The sequence below is a fragment of the Henckelia pumila genome, chromosome 3 (assembly GCF_033568475.1).
Source record: "Henckelia pumila isolate YLH828 chromosome 3, ASM3356847v2, whole genome shotgun sequence".
In the NCBI taxonomy this organism is placed as follows: domain Eukaryota; kingdom Viridiplantae; phylum Streptophyta; class Magnoliopsida; order Lamiales; family Gesneriaceae; genus Henckelia; species Henckelia pumila.
Window position 1 is genome coordinate 102,760,500 of NC_133122.1, and position 10,948 is coordinate 102,771,447.

The window sequence follows — 10,948 nt, forward strand, 5'->3', positions numbered from 1 at the left end:
AATCTAGCTAGAATCAAGAGAAAACTGTAGGAATGAGTGAATAAAATGAGGCCCTCGACCCCCTATTTATAGACCACGATCGGAAATTTTGATCCCTATGTTGCGTATTTTATGCTCGCAAGAGCACGATTATCAAGTTTTAATATAGAGTGAATATAGTATCATTCTCACGAGGAGTATGTATTGAAAATTATATAGTGCTTGTAATTAAAATAGTCTAAAATTTATTTACAAAATTAAATAGAGAATTTTTGTTATTCAAATTTAAATAATTAAGAAAAACTAGTGAAGAACTCACACAATTGAGATAAATATCACTGAGATAAAAAGTCTAGAGGGTTTGATATCACTTAGATTCGACAAAGACTACTTCTAATTAATTTATGCTTATGAAATCCGTTTATTTAATAGCCAAGAACACTTAAGTGTTTCTATTTCCCTATCCCGAGCAACAAATATAATGTATCAATTAAGATTCGATTCCAATATCCCTGCTAAAAATCTAAGCTTAATTATATGTGATAAATGATGTTCTTTCAAAAGTTCTGTGAAAGTTATACACTCTTCCGAGCTATATAAACAATAACAGTGTATTTTCTAATGATTCTATTCAAAATACCCTCTCCCGAGCACCGATTTCAAATAAATATGACAATTCAATTATTAATAAAGTAATTGAAAGACAAAAAATTCTAGTAAGGGAATTCAATCAAATAAATCAAAAAGTCATAGAAGTTGCCTCTACTAAGCTAGATCATCATCTAGACTTAAAAATTTTAGTTCATGATAAAAAAATAATCAAAAATAAATCATGTTCTTCAAACTAGACATCACATTGGAATTTAAAAGATTAAGTAAAAAAAATAACAAATCCAAAAAACGCGACTCTGTCCCCAGTTACGTTATCTTCGTCTTTCATATTGTTGTTCTTCAAGTTCTCTGCTTCTGGTTTAGAATTCCCAGCCTTCTAATCTCTCTCAATTTCTCACGTTTTGTAAAGCCCAGAAATTCGTCACGTAAATTCGCATGCATAACTAGGAGATTTAATATTTTTAAAATAATGTGAAAATGTTTTAAATTGCTTTTATGGGATATTATGTGAATTATGTGATTTAATTTCATGTTTTAAATATTATTTCAGCATTTAAACCGCTAGGTTTTAATTTATGAGTTTAATTGAGAAAATTATTTTATGATCACGTAGGCGGGACCGTGGATGGACGAGATGTTAGTTTTCACCCAAAATATTTTATGAGATTTTTAGGAGCCTTAAAATATTATTTTATGGTATGATTTTAAGAAAATTATGGTATTTATATATATATATATATATATATGTGTGTGTGTGTGTGTGTGTGTGTGTGTGTCTGTGTGCCCGTTTTTACCTAAAATAAGTCATTTTAATGACTTTTATTAACCTTTAAAAATCCTTTTATTTTGTATTTCGGGATTTAAGGTTAAATATCAGATTTATGATTGTGTTTAAGAGCTTTAAGTTATTTAATTAGTTTAATAATTATATATTATCCTAAAATTGTTTTTATTAAAGAATTAACCTAAACCCTACCCCTTAACCTACGTAAAAACCTTCTAGTCGCCTCCCTCATCCTAAACTTGCATAGTTATTCATGTTTTTATGACATGATGACTTGTTTTTGCAAGTTTCTGATCCAAGGGCTGTTGGAGGGGCTAACCAATGATTCAAGGGTCGAGATAGGGTCCTTAGGGTCTGTTTTGGATGGGTGGTTCAGGCTGGAAAGGGCTGGAATCGAGGCATATCTCCTGATGTGCAGCAGATTGCGCAGGTTGAGCGAGGTTGCATTGGGAGATTGGATCGTTCGCGGTCCACAGGGCATGTTTTAGGGTGATTCCAGTTGGGTTAGAACCCCAAGACCTTAGGAAAGCTTTTCCATGTAGTGCCCCGACCGGTACTGACCGGATCTAGGTGGCCGAACGGCCGGAATGCGGTGGTTGCGTTCTGCACGCGAGCAGAAACTAGAGTGTGATTGTTTTGGTTTGTTCTCCTTCTACAGAGCTCCGTTTGAGGTTAAATTTGTTGGGTTCGAACCGCCTGGATGTTGGCTAAGCATGGGCAGTGGTTTCATGGTCAAAGATGGTTTGAGCAGGCAGCACGATCAGATTTTCTGAAGCCGCTTAGGGCTGCCTCGAGTTGGGCTTAGGGAGAGGTAAGCTAGGGTTGTGTCTTGTGTTTTGGCAGGCCGGGCTCCGCTTTTCGAGTCCGGGTTGGGTCTAAAATATAATGGGTCGAGTTATTTTGGTCCGGGTCTGGGTTATATTAGTTGGGCTCGGGTATTTTATTTTAAATTAAATAAGAGATTAAGTTAATAATTAATGGGTTTGGGCTTGACTTAATTAATTAATTAGACTAATTAAAAATTAATTTTGGGCTTAAATAATTCTTGAGGTGAGCCCACTAATTTGTCGTGGGCCGTGTAATCCATGAGAATTATTGGGCCAAGTTGTGTCGGGTTTAGTATTTTAATCGGTCAAATTTATAAGTTAATGGTTATATGGTTGTGCAAATTGCTCAAAAATCAATGCAAACATGTTTTGCTCTGCACTTCCTAGCCACTTTTTTGTACCATAATTTTTGTTAAGTTGTACCACATCTTGTATGGTTTTGTACCACGTCTTGTATTGTTTTGTACCATATTTTATGACTAGGGACCCCAAAGCAAAACATGTTTGCATTTGGGGATTTTTGAGCAAATTTCCCTTAATGATTAGTTAATAATTTTATTAATTTAACTTTGTGTTAATAAGTTGATGGGCCTAAATTATGTTTTTAGTAAGCCCATTAGTTTCTCATGGGCCTGGGGGCCCATGAAGCTTAATGGGTCAGGTCAGGTTGGGCTTTTGGGTTTTTGGGCCAGTCTAGAAATTTTTTAGTTTAAGTCTAGTGGTTAGTAGCTCGAATAAGTTCTTGGAAAAATAAATGTCCGTAAATATATATTTAATTCATGCATGCATTTTTATTAGATATATAAGTATGATTTATAAGAAAATAAATTAAATATATATTTACGGACAAATTTTCATGAAATAAAAAAATAAAGAGAACCTTGAGCGCATAAGCTCTTCCACGTTTGCATTGAAGCGCTTCTTCTTCTTTTCTTATTGCGCTTCTGCTCATCCATCTTAGCGCTTCTGCTCTTTGCTTTCCTATCTTGAAGCACTCTGCCCTTCTCTTAAGCACTTAAGCTCTTCCAAAGTAGCTTCTAGGGCGCAGCTGCTCTTCCAAACAGCGCAACAGCTCCTTCTTCTCGTCAAACCAGCGCTACTGCTCCTCATTCCAGCGAGAAGTATTCTTCAAAAAATCATATCTCACGTTCTAACCGTCGGATCGAGCTGAAATTTTTATAGCAACTTTAAAACATCTTGAACTTTATTATGAATGGTGAGAGATTAGATTTAGATCTCTCTAAAATCTCATATAAATTTTGAAAACTTGCGGCTTTGTTATTCCTTCTTCCGGCTCTTCTCGGTACTTAACTTCCAATCCTTTCATATCACAAAAATGACAACAAATACGCATAAATCCCGCTCGATACATCAAGAATTCCAATTCAAATCATATGTAAATTAAGTGCATATAATGCACTTATCAAATTTTTCCAAACTTAGACTTTTGCTAGCCCCGAGCAAAACAATAATGTGTAATATAATCGGCCTCCTAATTTTATATTCCATAATTCAATCAACATGTTGGATAATTTTTTAAAGAGTTCTCATGTGTGTCTGTGATTTGTCAATCTCATCTACCAACCTAACTTTCGATAAAATCTTGCAATCCGTAAGCTTCATAAATTTATTAAATCCGCTCTCAAGTTTCAAAATACTCTCAACCAAGTGCAACCTTTATTTGCAAAGATCAAAAGAACTTTTTGGGTTAACATTTGGTTTAAGCAAATTAAGCAGAAGATAAGTATCCAGATATATATCAATGGTAATCAAGAACTCAAGATTCAAGCAAAGGGATTGGATTTTTTAATTTGGGAAGTATTGAGTAGTTGAGTTTATCATTTGCATTGCATTGGCAGATATTGATCTTGGGTTCCTTCTACTCCATACATTCTACATATTTTTTGCCTTGTTTTTAGATTAGAATTTCAATACATTTTTTTTCAAGGTCTCCCATCACCTTACTTTCTCCACTATTACACTTTTTCTTTTGCTTTTTCTTTTGCTTTTTAGCTGTTCATTTTTGGTTTTGGAATTTCATATTGAGGCTAACAAATGAATAATTGTTAAAAAAAGGCTCAATGAACTCAGCAAGATTGCCTAAATCATTTTCATGTTCATATAAATCTACCTCTGTCTCAAGAAAAAGTCACAAGAGTTAAGAATCAATTCATCTAATCCACATAACAAATCAACATAATTGTTATCTAATTGCGAGGAGTATCGAAAATCATGGCATTTGTGCATATGTGTTAGAAATCAATATTAAATATAGCTAACACTGAATTTTTCAGCATAAAAATTATTTTTCATCATAGGCCAACACATTTACAACATCCTGCCTTTGACTCACCAAAACTCAAACAGATACCAACTCACTTTAAAAATAACTCATCAAAATTTTTCAAATTTTTGCACACCGTAATCCCTCCAAACTTAAATATGTGCATTGTCCCCAATGTACAGTAGTAAATAAAAACAAGGGACACGTACCTTGAGCACCGAGCGTCAGTACTCAGCACCATCTTGATCATCCATTACTCTTCGTCAAGGGTGGAGCCTAAACTCTTGCAGCTTCACAATTTTTACCTACACAGCGCAAAATTATTATTGATGTCTAATGTCATCATAAAACAAAATATGAAAGAAAAACAACTAAAAAAATAAAAATAAAGAAAATAGAAAAAAATAGCTTGGGTTGCCTCCCAAGAAGCACTTAGTTTATATTTCATAACCCGACTATATGCCAATTCTAGCCCATTTCCACTTTGTTGGAGGTTTTTCCTTTCTCTTTCACCCTCCAAACATATTCAACGACCCTTTTGATCTTTGATTTATTTTTCTTCTTTTTCTTTATCATAGGCGGATCCTTCACTTTTGGCATTTCTACAGCACTAACAACTTTGCGACAGCTTTCCATTTGTTTTACTTGATCGATCATGAACACCATTTCTTTGGATGGATTGCCAATCTCCTTGAATAAATTAAAAATTACCTTCTCACTGTCAACTCCCATCGACAAATCTCCTTTTTTTACATCGATCTTGGATTCAGCAGTAGTCAAGAACGGTCTCCCCAAAATCAAAGGCATATTGGCATCCTCCTCCATATCTTGCACCACAAAATCCGCAGGAAAAATAAACTTATCTATCTTTACCAGAACATCCCCGATGATTCCACGCGGATATGTGAGCGATCTATCATCTAACTGCAATGCGATTGTCGTGGGCCTCACCTCACCAAGTCCAAAGCTCATGAAAACAGACAAAGACATTAAATTAATGTTAGCTCCTAAATCACAAAGTGCTTTATTAAAATTAGAAGAACCAATAGTGCAAGGAATAGTAAAACTCTATGGATCTTTTAATTTTTGTGGTAGCTTCTTTTGCAGTAAAGCGCTGCACTCCTCAGTTAAATTCACTGTCTCAAACTCCTCCAACTTCCGCTTCCTAGACATTACCTCTTCCAAACATTTTGCATAATTTGGCATTTGCAGCAAAGCATCGACGAATGGAATATTAATGTTAAGTTTCTTAAAAATCTCAAGAAAATTGGGAAATTGTTCATCCAACGCTTTCTTCTTGAATCTATGAGGATAAGGAAGTTTTGTCTTAAGCATAGGTTTCTCTTTAGGCTCACTCTTCAACTTCATAGGATTGCTCTCACCAAATTCAGCCTCTTACACTTTCTTCTCCTCCTTCTCCAATTCAGATTTTGGTTCATTGACTCCAACTTCTCTTTCACTTCTCAATGATATGGCTTTACAAGGTTCTAATGGATTCACCTCAGTATTAATCTGGAACTGACCTTTGTTTTTATCTTTCAGTGCATTTTCCAGCTGCCCAATTTTTGTCTCCATAGATTTCATCATGGCACCCATATTGCTCATATGCATCTCCAAGCTATCCAGACGGGAATCCATCATTTCCATTCATTTTCAAGGCTCCGCAACAAAAGTACTAACCATGTCCTCTGAAGATGGTCTCCCTTCTCTCTTATTTGTATTAAATCCCGGAGGTGGTTTCAATACATTCTTGTTATTTTCATAAAAAACTTTTCATGGTTACGCAAATCAGGATTATATGAATTTGGAAAAAGTTACATCGATATCCTCCATACCCTCTAGTGTTAATGTATTGGTCCTCATTAGGAGCGTGCGACTCTGCAAAAGTTACAGCCTTACCTTCAGAAGTTCTAGTACTCATAGCCGTTATCTGTGAAGTCAATGCCGAGACTTGAGAAGATAAATAAGTGAGAGGATCCACTGCATAAACTCTGGCTGATTTATGAATACCAGCTCATTCACTCGGCCACTAAAAGCTGTTGATAGTCATTTGTTCTAGCATCTCATACTCCTCAGCAAGATCCTTTGCAAATATTGTACCACCAGCTTCTGAATCCACAAAATCCTTTTAGGCACATTCAGTCCATTATAAAAAATTTAATCTGCTACCAATCAGCAGAGTTATGATTTGGGCATCTCCTGAGAAAATCCTTGTAATGCTCCCATGCTTCATATAGTTGCTCAGCATCATGCAGCCTCAAATAGCTAATCTCTATCTTCAATTGGGTGTACTTTGTAGGAGGAAAATATTTTACAATAAATTTCATCGACATATCCTCCCAAGTATTTATGCTCCCTAGTGGTAGTGATTGAAGCCAACACGTGCCTGATCCCTGAGATAAAATGGAAACAAATGCAGTCTAATAATATCATCATAAACTCCATTAATTTTTATCAAGTCCGTAATCTCCAAAAATTTTCTTAGATGCAGATGAGGATCAGCAGTAGCACTTCCATTGAGCTGGTTCTGCTGAACCATGTTGATGAGTGCAGGCTAGCTTCAGCTCGAAATTGTATGCATTGATTGTTCCACAAGCTATGCCAAAATAGTGAGCTTAGACTACAGGCCTGAAGTGATCTCTAATTAATACCAAAGGATGTGGATTATTCTCAGCCATCTTTTTCAACTCTTATCTTCTTGCTTTACGTAATGCTGTAGCATTTCTTTCGATCTCAGGATCTAAAAGTAGAGAATCAACGCTTTGAGATCTTCGCATACACTACAAACCAAAGAAACCAAAACAAATCAGTAACTAACAAAAAGTAAAGAGAAAACTCTAAATTAAAATCAAGAATAATTGGTAACAAGACAGATATAAATTCAATAAAAATACTCCCCAGAAACGGCGCCAAAAAATTGTTGCGTATTTTATGCTCGCAAGCGCACGATTGTCAAGTATTAATATAGAGTGAATAGAGTATCGTTATCACGAGGAGTATGTATTAAAAATTATATAGTACTTGTAATTAAAATAGTCTAAACTTTATTAAGAAAATTAAATATAGAATTTATTTTAATAAAATTTAAATAATTAAGAAAAACTAGTAAACTCTCACACTTGATATTAGGGGTGAAAAAAATTCCCGAAATCCCGACCCTTGTCGTCCCGAAAAAATCCCAACCCGAAATTTTCTCGACCCGAACTTCTCTTTAGTTAAGAAGTCCAACTTCTCTTTCGCTAAATTTAACTCTTTAAATTTAACTATCTCAACGGGGATTAGTAAACCATTACTTGTGTGACCCTCATTGGTTCAGGGATACAGCTAGCCGTGGGCTCACAACTCCTTGTGACTCGGAACAACAATTTCCGACTTATCCATCGAATCATGGTAAGAGCGCCTAGCAACATTGCCCCATGATTCCCTAGGTATCACTGATAGTGCCTGCAAGAACCAGTAGGTTTTGGTTAGCGTACAATACGGTCCCTACATCCATATATCCCAATCGAATCAACAACCATTGGTACATCGAGAGTCGTTCGAGATTCGATAACTATGCAATGCATCTTGAAAATCAAATAGTGACATCGCATGTGCTACTAGGAAACCAAGTAAACTAAATCACATCGAGTACTCTAGCCAAAGATTTGTCACATTAATATCTCCTCAGATCGCATAGGATATCCACACTCGCAAGAGTGTGGTGAATCCTTGACAACAAAGCATCGACTCCTATATGTGTCGTAACTATACCCAATCCCGACACCTGATGACCCTCATAGAGTCGGTAAACGAGTCAAAGTATAGTACTAGCATATAGAGTCTCCATGATGTTTCAAGTAGTAAGGACTAATGGTGTACAACCAAAACCGCGGACTTATCCACTCAATTAATAATAGCCACTTGGAAAGTCCGAATAGGGTAGTTCGATCATTCATCATATGAATATCCATTTGCATGCTTTGAACATATGTTCCATACCAATGAAACGTGGTACTTGGCATCGCAAATGCTAGTCTCGATCTTGAGCGATCCTTATCCTTATTTGCGGACGGCTCAATTGACTATGAACTGTTTAGAATATACAGTGACTATATGATGTGTTTCATGATAGTGATCTCTCTTTATTCACTATCTCATCTTACTTACACTATAGTATATTAATGGTCTTTATCAAAACAACAATAGTATATCACAATATAACATTATGAAGAAAGATAAAGAAAATGTCATTAATGAATGTAAATTATATTAAACAAATATTGTTTACAATAAGAGACTCTCAAAGCCCTTAGCCACAACTTGGCTAGCGGGGAATCAACTCTTTCAATCTCCCACTTGCCCTATAGCCAACTAGTCATACTACGTAGTCCCATTGCTTCGCGATGTTTGTAAAACAATGGTCCTGGCAAGGGCTTAGTAAGTGGATCAGCAATATTGTCTGCAGAGGCCACTCTCTCGACAGTGATATCTCCTCTTTCCACGATCTCCCGGATGATGTGGTATTTTCTCAGTATGTGTTTGGATCTTTGAGGAGACCTTGGTTCCTTTGCCTGAGCAATGGCACCAGTGTTGTCACAGTACACCGGGACTGGACCAACAGCTTCAGGAATTACGCCCAACTCTTGGACGAAATTCCTCATCCAAACGGCCTCTTTAGCAGCAGCTGATACTGCAATGTATTCTGCCTCAGTTGTGGAATCCGCTGTGGTGTCCTGCTTGGAACTCTTCAAAGAGACAGCACCGCCATTGAGCATGAATACAAATCCAGAGGTTGACTTCGATTCATCCACGTCACTTTGGAAGCTAGAGTCGGTATAGCCTTCCAATTTCAATTCTCTTTCCCCATAAACCATGAATATATTCTTAGTCCTTCTCATGTACTTTAGAATATCCTTCACAGCTTCCCAATGCATTTGATCGGGATTGGCCTGATATCTGCTCGTGACACTCAGAGCAAAAGCTACATCCGGTCTGGTAGATATCATCCCATACATGATACTACCTATTTCTAATGCATATGGTATGTGTGTCATTTTCTCTATCTCTTCGTCAGTCTTGGGAGACATAGACTTGGATAAAGAAACTCCATGACACATAGGTAGATGTCCTCTCTTGGACTCATCCATAGAGAACCTCTTCAATATAGTGTCGATGTAGGTAGCTTGAGTGAGTCATATCATTCTCTTAGATATATCTCTATAGATCTGTATTCCTAGAATATAGGACGCCTCACCTAAGTCCTTCATCAAGAATCTACCTGATAACCGTATCTTTGTTGACTGCAACATCCCTACATCATTCCCAATGAGTATAATGTCATCAACAAAAAGCACTAAGAACGTCACAGCATCCTTAACTACTTTCTTGTACGCGCATGGTTCCTCTGGGTTCTTGATGAAACCAAAGTCTTTTATTGTTTCATCAAATTTCTGGTTCAAACTTCTTGATGCCTGTTTGAGACCATAAATTGATCTCTGAAGCTTGCATACCTTATGCTCGCTTCCCATGGATGTGAATCCCTCAGGCTGCATCATATAAATCTCTTCCTTAATGTTTCCATTAAGAAATGCAGTCTTCACATCCATTTGCCATATCTCATAGTCATACCAAGCTGCTATGGCAATAAGGATTCTTATGGATTTGAACATTGCGACTGGTGAAAAGGTTTCATCATAGTTGTTGTAAAATTTCCTCGCAAGTGTACGAGTGTCAAGTTTTAATATAGTGAATAATTCAGATATCGATCCCACAGGGAGTAAAATAAAAATATTTAGTACTTGTAATTAAAATAGTCTAAACTTTATCTAGAAAATCAAACTTTGAGAACTTTGCAATAAAAATAAAATAATTAAGAGATTTAAAAGCACGCACACAACTTTCAAATTAAAAATCAATCAGAGAAAAATGGTCTAGAGGTATAGATTTCACCTGGTTTCAACAACAATCAATCCTAATTAATTAATCTTCATGAATTCCAATCAATTAATAACCAAGAACACTTACGTATATTATTTCCCTCTCCCGAGCAACAAATAATGTTTATCAACTACAATTCAATTCCAATATTCCTATTAAGAATTTATCGCAGTGATCTAGCACAAAACAATGTTCTTTTTAAAAGCTCTGTTAAAATTATACACTCTCCCGAGCTGTATAAATAATAAGCAGTGTAGTTTCTAATGTCCTATTCAAAATCCCCTCTCCCGAGCAATGACTTCAAATAAATATAACAAATCAATTTTTGATCAGATAATTGAAAAGACCATCAATTCTAGAAAAAAACAATTAATCTAGAAGAAATCCAATTCAATAAAATCAAAAATTCATGAAAGCGTCTACACCAGGTTCCATCTGACTCTAGACTATAAAAATTAGTTCATAATAAAATTCTGAAAACATTAAATAATAAATCCAAACATGTTCAGAATTAAATAAAAGATAAGAAACAAATCCGTCGTC

The 10,948-nt window shown here is 35.8% G+C and overlaps 1 non-coding gene across 1 annotated transcript; it reads left to right on the forward strand.

The window, feature by feature from the left end:
• Nucleotides 1-6,664: 6,664 nt before the first annotated feature.
• On the forward strand, nt 6,665-6,766 carry LOC140894118 (small nucleolar RNA R71). The gene has a single exon (XR_012153667.1). It is a non-coding gene; the product is annotated as a small nucleolar RNA R71 (small nucleolar RNA).
• The last annotated feature ends 4,182 nt before the right edge of the window (nt 6,767-10,948 follow it).